Source organism: Asparagus officinalis, chromosome 8 (genome assembly GCF_001876935.1).
Source record: "Asparagus officinalis chromosome 8, Aspof.V1, whole genome shotgun sequence".
Lineage (NCBI taxonomy): Eukaryota > Viridiplantae > Streptophyta > Magnoliopsida > Asparagales > Asparagaceae > Asparagus > Asparagus officinalis.
The window spans coordinates 115,601,738-115,614,056 of record NC_033801.1 but is presented as its reverse complement, the minus strand read 5'-3'; the positions used below and the strand labels follow the sequence as shown (position 1 = coordinate 115,614,056).

The window sequence follows — 12,319 nt, the reverse complement described above, 5'->3', positions numbered from 1 at the left end:
CGAGGGATCCTAAAAACTATTACAATGGCCACAAACACAAACAAACCAATTTTACGTGGTTCAAAAAACTGCCTACGTCCACGGGGCAAGGAGGGGGGATCTACTATTAGAGAGGAAAAGAATACAAATGGGTTTACAACTCTCACAATTTAAACCCTCAAATAGGCTCCTTGCTTTTCTTCACAAGAAAAGGTCAGCCTCCAAATACTTTTCTCTCTTCACGAAACCCTAGGACTTTTCCCTGCTGCAGCCTTTTCTCCCGCAGCCAAATTAACTCTGCCTTGCACCCTGTACGAAACCTCCTTTGCACACTTAAAACCTAGGAAATAGCAGCTATATATAGCTACAGTTTGGGTGGGCCTTCAATCAACTCCTGCCAACATTCGTGGCCCCCACATGTTCTCATGTGAAAACTCCTCACACCAACATTCGTGGCCCCCACTTGCTTTGAACTTCACGCATTTTCTTTTTGATCTCTTCACGTGGTGGGTTGGCCCACGTCACATTCATAATTCTCTACCTCGACGAAGTTTTCCCAAAACTGAGCCGACACCAAAGCATCCAAATGTCCTACTTGTTGTGTCCAGGACGAAGTGAAACAATTCATGACAACAGACTTAGTCCATAACAAGTTGAGGACCCAAATAAGAATGCTAACACTCTCCAAATATCGGTATCAACTCACCAAATCGATCTCACCCCCATCAAAATCAACTAATCCTAACCGGCTGCATCATAAATGACTACCTACGTATCCTCTTGCCCAAGGAATCAAGCCTCACGTAGTTCACCCAAATGGCCGCGAACGACCTCAATCCAATAGAAGAGTTCATAACCCTTCTCCAATATCATCTACTTTGCGGCTGATAGCACCTCCAATGGCCTCAAACACCTCCACCTGAGGTGAACCAATGACCATATCCAAACTACATCTATCAGCTACACTCAAATCAACCAACTCATCATCTGCATCCAAAACCAATTGATCCCTTAACTGGAATCCCAAATGATACAGTATGATCTGGAGTATGTGGAATAATCTACACCTAATATGGAGTAGCATCACTCTCCACCTGCTACGATACAACTAAGGTCTGTCCAAAACTCTCCACCTGCTGAGAGTCAATTAGCTTTCTCATCGAAGCCTCAACCAAAGTGACACTACCAGACCAAATATCCAATAGAGTTTTACCTCCAATCACAGCAGTTGGTAACTCTTTAACTGGAAACGATAAAGTCTCCCCTTCAAATGCAAGCGGTTCTCAACACTCTTTGTCAGATACTTGCTTTCGAGAATCTCCCAAATCTTTTTTGCAGAAGTCTCATTCATCACATCATATTTTAGATATTGAGTCAAACAAGACCTAATAACACCACATGTCGTTCGATTCATCTTCTTCCAAACCTTCTCTTCAATGTCATCTGGCTTGCCATCTAACTCTAATGTATCCTCCAAATTCTGCGCGTTTAGCTCATTCAAAACCTCGTATCTCCATAATCCAAAATTGTTTGTGCCATTAAACTTCTCCACATCTATCTTCATAGAGTGGATATTCAAATTCTGAATGGTCTTCGCGTCAGAAGCACCATCCTCAACACCTGAAGCACCTTCTTTTCATGACATCTTTCTCAACGCACCAACGAATGAAAAATAGATCCAAAACTTAAAAGATAGAGTCTTTTACCAAAAGATCCCACCTTTATCACCAAACGAAGCCCTAGACGAGCCTCCAAATTGATCTACTCCTTCAACCAAACCCTAGATCTGGAATCTGGGGCTCTGATATCACTTGTTATGCATAGCGAAAATTTCGACAGATTCTGGTGCAAAATAAGAGAGAAAGATCCAATAAGAATTCTTGTCTCACCAAGGAAATAAGAATCTGAAGCGAATATCTCAACAAAGTGAGATATCGCCTCTTCCTCTCATCAGTTCTAAGACTGACTTGTCGAGGGATCCTAAAAACTATTACAATGACCACAAACACAAACAAACCAATTTTACGTGGTTCGATAAACTGCCACTACCACATAATTGATCTATTGCAGCGGTTAAGGCGCAACAGTTTTAACTGTTACGTTAGATATCTATCATAACGGTTTACAATGGCTAATACAACATTTAATTAAAAACGTTGCCATAGGTCAAATAATTATTCCTGGGCTTAATAATTGTCCGTGGGTTTGGGAGTTGAGTTTGTAAAGCCCATGACCGCAACCAAATATCTCTCTCTCTCTCAAATGAAATCCCTAAAATCACCTCCAAAATTTTCTGATCCCTAAAATCGCCGTGGCCAAGATCTCGTCGCCGTTTTCTGATCGGATCCATCTCTTAGCTCCTCTCCGATCTCCAATCTCATTGGTTTCGTCGCCGAGCTACTCCCTGTTTTCTAGGGTTTGCCGTTCTCTTAAATCTCCTCTCCGATCTCATCTTCGATCTTGTTGCCATTCTCGTCGTCGAGCTACTAATCTCGTCGTCATGCTACTCTCGTTGCCATTCCAGTCTTGTTTGTCATCGTCAAGCTACTAATCTCGTCGTCAAGGTACCTCAGTTCCTTGCATTTCAGTTTACTGATGTGCCTGCTACCTATTTTAATGATTGTTGTGTTAGTTTGGGTGTAGACCAAACTCACCTCAATTGCGGCGAGGAGCTCCGGCGAAGCTCCGACGAGCTCCGACGAGCTCGAAGGTGATGCAGGCGAGCTCGAGGTCCAAAGCGTGGCAAACGCGACCATCGGCCACGACGAACGCGACCCTCGTTTGGGAGCGAACGCGACCCTCGGCCACGACGAACGCGACCCTCGGTTGATGGCGAACGCGACCCTCTCGCGTCCCACTTGTGCGCTGGTGACAGGCTGTCGCCAGCCCCCATCGAATTCGCCTATAAAAGCAAACCCCAACCCTAGGGTTTCGCTGTTCCTTGCTCCCCCCGATCTCTCTCTGGCGGCGGCTATCCTCTTCCCCGAATTTTTCTCCCCAAAACGCAGTAGCGTTCCATCACTCAAATCGCAGCAGCGATTTTAATCCCCAGCTTCGGTTGAGGGGGATTTAAGAAGAGATTAAGAAAAAGATTAGAGAGAGAGAGAGAGAAAAGAAAAGAGGGGTTTTATAAGTGGGTTGTTTAATTATTCTCAAGTGAGATTTGAAAGGGGTTTATTCCCTTTAATTATTAACACTATAGCAACAGTGTTTATTTGAGAAATCTCAGTTTAGGGATTTGCTCTTGATTTGTAATTTCTTATTTGATTAATAAGGAAATTATCTGTGTGGCTCCCGAGGACGTAGGCAGTTGCCGAACCTCGTAAATCTTGTGTACTGTTCTCTATACTGCGTTTCCGTTGCATTAGGGGTTTAGGCGTTAAATTCCCAACAACTGGTATCAGAGCGTGAAACGATCTAGAGGAAGTCAGATTCAAGTGGGAGCCATGGCCGCAGATGAGGGAAAGGTGAGAATAGAGAAGTTTGATGGATCAGATTTCGGATTCTGGAAAATGCAGATAGAGGATTATCTGTATCAGAAAAATCTGTATCAACCACTATCGGGGAAGAAGCCAGATTCTATGAAGTCAGATGAGTGGAACCTTTTAGATAGACAAGCCCTCGGAGTTATCAGATTGACGTTGACTCGCAATGTTGCGTTCAACATAGCGAAGGAGAAGACCACGGCAGGTCTTATGGCAGCACTCTCAAACATGTATGAGAAGCCATCAGCCGCGAACAAAGTTCATTTGATGCGGTGGTTATTCAATCTGAAAATGGCGGAAGGCGCGTCAGTAGCACAACACCTCAATGAACTTAATACGGTTACAACCCAATTGAGTTCAGTTGAGATTGAGTTTGATGAAGAAGTTCGGGTGTTGATATTGTTGTCTTCCTTACCAGAGAGTTGGAACGCTACAGTCACAGCTGTGAGTAGCTCGTCGGGAAACAATAAGTTGAAGTTCGGCGACGTTCGTGATTTGGTTCTCAGTGAGGAGATCCGACGGAGAGAAACGGGTGAAGCTACAACCTCTTCAGTATTGCATACAGAGTCAAGAGGTAGAAATTCAACCAGAGGAAACGGACGAGGAAAATCAAACTTCAGAGGTAGATCAAAGGACAGGAGGTCCAAATCAAGGAATCCAAGCAACAGCTCGAAGGCTATCGAGTGTTGGAATTGTGAAAAAACCGGGCATTACAAGAATCAGTGCAAGAGTGCACAGAAAGAGAAGGAGGCAAAGGCAGAGGTGAATGTCACATCCACTTCAGGAGGAGACGACGCATTGATATGCTCTTTGGAGAGCAAGGAGGAATCTTGGGTGTTAGATTCAGGAGCGTCGTTCCACGCTACTTCTCAGAAAGAATTCTTCAAGAAGTATACTCCCGGAAATCTTGGATACGTATATCTTGGTGATGATCAACCATGTGCTATTGTGGGCAAAGGCGTGGTGAAAATTAAGTTGAACGGGTCAGTATGGGAGCTGAAGGATGTCAGGCATATTCCCGACCTGAGAAAGAATTTAATATCCGTAGGCCAGTTGGCTGGCGAAGGATACACCACAACCTTCCATGGAGATGATTGGAAGATCTCAAAGGGCGCAATGACAATTACCGGAGGCAAGAAGACTGGTACCCTGTATATGACAGCAGGTGCACGTTGTTCGATCTCAGTTGCAGCAGGCAATGAGACTTCAAAGCTGTGGCACCAGAGACTCGGTCATATGAGTGAAAAGGGGATGAAAATCATGCACACAAAGGGGAAACTCCCAGGACTGCAGTCAGTGGAGATGGATATGTGTGAAGAATGTATACTTGGAAAGCAGAAGAGAGTCAGCTTTCAGACAAGTGGCAGAACCCCCAGGAAGCAGAAGCTAGAGCTCGTTCACTCAGATGTTTGGGGACCAACCACCACTGCGTCGATTGGTGGGAAACACTACTTCGTGACTTTTATCGATGATCACACTCGGAAAGTATGGGTCTACTTTCTGAAACATAAGTCAGAAGTGTTTGAGGCTTTCAGAAGATGGAAAGCCATGGTCGAGAATGAGACCGGTCTGAGAATAAAGAAGCTCAGGACCGACAATGGCGGTGAGTATGAAGACACCGGATTCAAGAAGTTCTGCTATGAGCACGGGATCAGAATGGAGAGAACCGTGCCCGGCACGCCTCAGCAAAATGGTGTAGCTGAGCGGATGAACCGAACGTTGACAGAGAGAGCCAGAAGCATTCGAGTACAATCAGGCCTACCGAAGCAGTTCTGGGCAGAAGCGGTCAACACAGCAGCTTACTTGATCAACCGAGGTCCATCGGTTCCATTGGAGCACAGAATACCAGAGGAGGTATGGTGCGGAAAGGAGGTAAAACTCTCACATCTTAAAGTTTTCGGTTGTGTAGCTTACGTGCATATTAGTGATCAAGGCAGGAATAAGCTTGATCCCAAGTCAAAGAAATGCACTTTCATCGGCTATGGTGAAGATGAGTTCGGCTACCGCATTTGGGACAACGAAAACAAGAAAGTGATCAGGAGCAGAGATGTGATATTCAACGAGAAGGTGATGTACAAGGACATGCACAAGACAGATGACTCAGAGAGCGAGTCAATATTTGTAGATGCAGATGATGTCCCGAGTAACCTCTCGGAAGAACCCAATGCAGAGGGTCCTCAGCAAGAAGAGCCTGTTGGACAAGATGGTGCGCAGGAGCCCGACGCACCAGCTCCGATATTAAGAAGATCTTCTCGTCCTCCTGTACCCAACAGGAGATACATGAACTATCTGTTGTTGACAGATGGTGGGGAGCCTGAAAGCTTTGATGAAGCTTGTCAGTGTGGAGATGCGAGCAAGTGGGAGCTTGCAATGAAAGATGAGATGAAGTCTCTCATATCAAACCAGACGTGGGAACTAGCTGAGTTGCCCACGGGTAAGAAGGCACTCCACAACAAATGGGTGTACCGGGTGAAAGAGGAGCAAAATGGTTCCAGAAGATATAAGGCCCGGCTAGTTGTCAAAGGTTTCCAGCAGAAGGAAGGAATTGACTACACCGATATTTTCGCTCCCGTGGTGAAGCTAAATACTATCAGGACCGTGATGAGTATTGTAGCAATTGAAGATCTTCATCTCGAGCAGTTAGACGTGAAGACGGCGTTTCTTCACGGAGATCTAGAAGAGGAGATATACATGCACCAGCCAGAAGGTTTCTCAGAAGAAAAGAAGAAAAAGAACCTGGTGTGCAGACTCAAGAAGAGCTTGTATGGCCTGAAACAAGCCCCAAGACAGTGGTACAAGAAGTTTGACGGCTTCATGCACAAGGAAGGTTTCCAGAAGTGCAACGCCGACCACTGTTGCTACTTCAAAAGATATCAGTCCAGCTATATCATCCTACTGCTGTATGTTGATGATATGTTGGTTGCAGGAGCAGATATGGAGGATATCAGAAGCTTGAAGCAGCAGCTGTCAAAGGAGTTTGACATGAAGGACTTGGGTCCAGCGAAGAAGATCCTTGGAATGCAAATCACGAGAGATAAGAAGAGAGGTCTCTTGCAGTTATCTCAGACGGAGTACATCAACCGTGTTTTGCAGAGATTCAACATGGGCAACGCCAAGCCTGTGAGCACACCCTTGGCCAACCACTTTCGTCTATCGAAGGATCAGTCTCCTCAGTCAGAAGAAGAGAAAGAGAGTATGGCTCAGGTACCTTACGCCTCAGCTATCGGAAGCTTGATGTACGCTATGGTCTGTACGAGACCAGATATTGGCCATGCAGTGGGAGTGGTCAGCCGGTTTATGTCGAATCCAGGAAAAGCTCATTGGGAAGCGGTCAAGTGGATTCTGAGATATCTACGAGGCACCACACAGAAGTGTTTGCACTTTGGTAAGGGAGAGGTAGAAGTGCAAGGGTACGTAGATGCAGACTTCGGCGGCGAAGTTGATCACCGAAGAAGCACCACCGGCTATGTATTCACCGTTGGAACTACAGCTGTCAGTTGGATGTCACAGGTACAGAAGATCGTTACCCTATCCACTACAGAAGCTGAGTATGTTGCAGTGACTGAAGCCAGTAAAGAGATGATATGGCTTCAAGGTTTGTTGACAGAGCTGGGATTCAAACAGGAGAAGAATGTTTTGCACAGTGATAGCCAGAGTGCGATACACTTGGCGAAAAATTCAGCATTTCATTCTAGAACGAAGCATATTGCGCTTCGGTATCACTTCATCAGATCCCTGTTGGAAGATGACGTGTTGAAACTGGAAAAGATTCCAGGAAGTAAGAATCCAGCAGACATGTTAACAAAGACGGTGACAGTTCAGAAACTGGAGTTGTGCGCAACTTCAGTTGGCCTTCATGCATAGATGATGAAGGCGGAGCCACACAGGAGAGGAGCGTGATGAGGTAGCCCGTTGTCGTCGGTTTGGTCTCCAAGTGGGAGATTGTTAGAATTGGGGGTGGAAACAAACCTCCGACGGCGGAGGAGCTCCGACGAGCTCCGACGAAGCTCGAAGCCCAGGCGAGGTTGTCGACGACCTGACGCAGGCGAAGTCGACGGAGAACCCCCAGGCGAACGCTGACCTGACCTTGGCGTTTTGGCGGCTCGAGCTCTGCGTTCGCCTCCCCCTTTCAGCTCTGCGTTCGTGCGAAGATGGCGTCGAAGCGACCTCTGCGTTCGGCTCGAAGCTGGCGTCGAAGCGACCTCTGCGTTCGTGCGAAGCTGGCGTCGAAGCGAACTGTGCGTTCGTTCGGATTTGGCGTCGAAGCGGTCGCTGGCGACAGGCTGTCGCCAGCTCATCCAGCTCTCCTCTCTGCCTATAAAAGAAACCCAGGCTAGGGTTTTGGGGCTGCTTGCTTCTCCCCCTCTCCTCCGATTTCTTCCCTTGGTGGCGGCGGCGATCTGCCCTAAAAATCGCAGAGGCGATTTTCTCCAGCGCTCAGAGCTTCGGGATTTTGAGGGGAGATTAAAAGAAAGATTAAGAGAGAGAGAGGGATTTAATAAGAGAGAGAGGGAATCAAGAGGGGGTATTTATTCTCAGTTGAAAATTGAAAGGGTTCATACCCTTTGATTATTAACACTGTAGCTACAGTGTTTATCTGAGAAATCTCAGTTTTGAGATACGCTCCTAAATTGTAATTTCTTGTTTAATTAATAAGAAATTATCTGTGTGGCTCCCGAGGACGTAGGCAGTTGCCGAACCTCGTTAAATCTTGGTGTACTTTTCTATTCTGCGTTTCTGTTGCAATTAGGGATTTAGGCATTAAAATTCCTAACAACTGGTATCAGAGCGTGAAACGATCTAGAACAAGTCAGATTCAAGTGGGAGCCATGGCCACAGATGAGGCAAAAATGAGACTTGAGAAATTTGATGGAACAGATTTCGGATTCTGGAAAATGCAGATAGAGGATTATCTGTATCAGAAAAATCTGTATCAACCACTATCGGGGAAGAAGCCAGATTCTATGAAGGAAGAAGAGTGGAACCTTCTAGATAGACAAGCCCTCGGAGTTATCAGATTGACGTTGACTCGCAATGTTGCGTTCAACATAGCGAAGGAGAAGACCACGGCAGGTCTTATGGCAGCACTCTCAAACATGTATGAGAAGCCATCAGCCGCGAACAAAGTTCATTTGATGCGGCGGTTATTCAATCTGAAAATGGCGGAAGGCGCGTCAGTAGCACAACACCTCAATGAACTTAATACGGTTACAACCCAATTGAGTTCAGTTGAGATTGAGTTTGATGAAGAAGTTCGGGCGTTGATATTGTTGTCTTCCCTACCAGAGAGTTGGAACGCTACAGTCACAGCTGTGAGTAGCTCGTCGGGAAAGAAAAAGTTGAAGTTCGGCGACGTTCGTGATTTGGTTCTCAGTGAGGAGATCCGACGGCGAGAGACTGGTGAAGCTACAACCTCTTCAGTATTGCATACAGAGTCAAGAGGTAGAAATTCAACCAGAAACGGACGAGGAAAATCAAACTTCAGAGGTAGATCAAAGGACAGGAGGTCCAAATCAAGGAATCCAAGCAACAGCTCGAAGGCTATCGAGTGTTGGAATTGTGGAAAGACCGGGCATTACAAGAATCAGTGCAAGAGTGCACAGAAAGAGAAGGAGGCAAAGGCAGAGGTGAATGTCACATCCACTTCAGGAGGAGACGACGCATTGATATGCTCTTTGGAGAGCAAGGAGGAATCTTGGGTGTTAGATTCAGGAGCGTCGTTCCACGCTACTTCTCAGAAAGAATTCTTCGAGAAGTATACCCCCGGAAAACTTGGATACGTATATCTTGGTGATGATCAACCGTGTGCTATAGTGGGCAAAGGCGTGGTGAAAATTAAGTTGAACGGGTCAGTATGGGAGCTGAAGGATGTCAGGCATATTCCCGACCTGAGAAAGAATTTAATATCCGTAGGCCAGTTGGCTGGCGAAGGATACACCACAACCTTCCATGGAGGTGATTGGAAGATCTCAAAGGGCGCAATGACGATTGCCCGAGGCAAGAAGACTGGTACCCTGTATATGACAGCAGGTGCACATTGTTCGATCTCAGTTGCAGCTAGCAATGAGACCTCAAAGCTGTGGCACCAGAGACTCGGTCATATGAGTGAAAAGGGGATGAAAATCATGCACACAAAGGGGAAACTCCCAGGACTGCAGTCAGTGGAGATGGATATGTGTGAAGAATGTATACTTGGAAAGCAGAAGAGAGTCAGCTTTCAGACAAGTGGCAGAACCCCCAGGAAGCAGAAGCTAGAGCTCGTTCACTCAGATGTGTGGGGACCAACAACCACCGCGTCCATTGGTGGAAAACACTACTTCGTGACTTTTATCGATGATCACTCTCGGAAAGTGTGGGTCTACTTTCTGAAGCATAAGTCAGAAGTATTTGAAGCTTTCAGGAGATGGAAAGCTATGGTCGAGAATGAGACCGGCCTGAGAATAAAGAAGCTCAGGACCGATAATGGCGGTGAATATGAAGACACCGGATTCAAGAAGTTCTGCTATGAGCACGGGATCAGAATGGAGAGAACCGTGCCCGGCACGCCTCAGCAAAATGGTGTAGCTGAGCGGATGAACCGAACGTTGACAGAGAGAGCCAGAAGCATTCGAGTACAATCAGGCCTACCGAAGCAGTTCTGGGCAGAAGCGGTCAACACAGCAGCTTACTTGATCAACCGAGGTCCATCGGTTCCATTGGAGCACAGAATACCAGAGGAGGTATGGTGCGGAAAGGAGGTAAAACTCTCACATCTTAAAGTTTTCGGTTGTGTAGCTTACGTGCATATTAGTGATCAAGGCAGGAATAAGCTTGATCCCAAGTCAAAGAAATGCACTTTCATCGGCTATGGTGAAGATGAGTTCGGCTACCGCATTTGGGACAACGAAAACAAGAAGGTGATCCGGAGCAGAGATGTGATATTCAACGAGAAGGTGATGTACAAGGACATGCACAAGACAAATAACTCAGAGAGCGAGTCAATATTTGTAGATGCAGATGATGTCCCGAGTAACCTCTCGGAAGAACCCAATGCAGAGGGTCCTCAGCAAGAAGAGCCTGTTGGACAAGATGGTGCGCAGGAGCCCGACGCACCAGCTCCGATATTAAGAAGATCTTCTCGTCCTCCTGTACCCAACAGGAGATACATGAACTATCTGTTGTTGACAGATGGTGGGGAGCCTGAAAGCTTTGATGAAGCTTGTCAGTGTGGAGATGCGAGCAAGTGGGAGCTTGCAATGAAAGATGAGATGAAGTCTCTCATATCAAACCAGACGTGGGAACTAGCTGAGTTGCCCACGGGTAAGAAGGCACTCCACAACAAATGGGTGTACCGGGTGAAAGAGGAGCAGGATGGTTCCAGAAGATATAAAGCCCGGCTAGTTGTCAAAGGTTTCCAGCAGAAGGAAGGAATTGACTACACCGATATTTTCGCTCCCGTGGTGAAGCTAAATACTATCAGGACCGTGATGAGTATTGTAGCAATTGAAGATCTTCATCTCGAGCAGTTAGACGTGAAGACGGCGTTTCTTCACGGAGATCTAGAAGAGGAGATATACATGCACCAGCCAGAAGGTTTCTCAGAAGAAAAGAAGAAAAAGAACCTGGTGTGCAGACTCAAGAAGAGCTTGTATGGCCTGAAACAAGCCCCAAGACAGTGGTACAAGAAGTTTGACGGCTTCATGCACAAGGAAGGTTTCCAGAAGTGCAACGCCGACCACTGTTGCTACTTCAAAAGATATCAGTCCAGCTATATCATCCTACTGCTGTATGTTGATGATATGTTGGTTGCAGGAGCAGATATGGAGGATATCAAGAGTTTGAAGCAGCAGCTGTCAAAGGAGTTTGACATGAAGGACTTGGGTCCAGCGAAGAAGATCCTTGGAATGCAAATCACGAGAGATAAGAAGAGAGGTCTCTTGCAGTTATCTCAGACGGAGTACATCAACCGTGTTTTGCAGAGATTCAACATGGGCGACGCCAAGCCTGTGAGCACACCCTTGGCCAGTCATTTTCGCTTATCGAAGGATCAGTCTCCTCAGTCAGAAGAAGAGAAAGAGAGTATGGCTCAGGTACCTTACGCCTCAGCTATCGGAAGCTTGATGTACGCTATGGTCTGTACGAGACCAGACATTGGCCATACAGTGGGAGTGGTCAGCCGGTTTATGTCGAATCCAGGAAAAGCTCATTGGGAAGCGGTCAAGTGGATTCTGAGATATCTACGAGGCACCACACAGAAGTGTTTGCACTTTGGTAAGGGAGAGGTAGAAGTGCAAGGGTACGTAGATGCAGACTTCGGCGGCGAAGTTGATCACCGAAGAAGCACCACCGGCTATGTATTCACCGTTGGAACTACAGCTGTTAGTTGGATGTCACAGGTACAGAAGATCGTTACCCTATCCACTACAGAAGCTGAGTATGTTGCAGTGACTGAAGCCAGTAAAGAGATGATATGGCTTCAAGGTTTGTTGACAGAGCTGGGATTCAAACAGGAGAAGAATGTTTTGCACAGTGATAGCCAGAGTGCGATACACTTGGCGAAAAATTCAGCATTTCATTCTAGAACGAAGCATATTGCGCTTCGGTACCACTTCATCAGATCCCTGTTGGAAGATGACGTGTTGAAACTGGAAAAGATTCCAGGAAGTAAGAATCCAGCAGACATGTTAACAAAGACGGTGACAGTTCAGAAACTGGAGTTGTGCGCAACTTCAGTTGGCCTTCATGCATAGATGATGAGGGCGGAGCCACACAGGAGAGGAGCTTGATGAGATAGCCTGATTGACGGCGGTTTGATCTCCAAGTGGGAGATTGTTAGAATGAGGGTGAAGATCAAACCTCATTTCCGATGAGGAGCG

General features: G+C 46.5%; 1 long non-coding RNA gene across 1 annotated transcript in view; it reads left to right on the top strand.

The window, feature by feature from the left end:
* Window positions 2,206–12,319, top strand: part of LOC109822100 — a 28,372-nt gene continuing 18,258 nt past the window's right edge. Inside the window, exon 1 of the long non-coding RNA XR_002242025.1 lies at window positions 2,206–2,543. This is a non-coding gene — a long non-coding RNA (uncharacterized LOC109822100). The remainder of the gene's footprint in view (window positions 2,544–12,319) is intronic.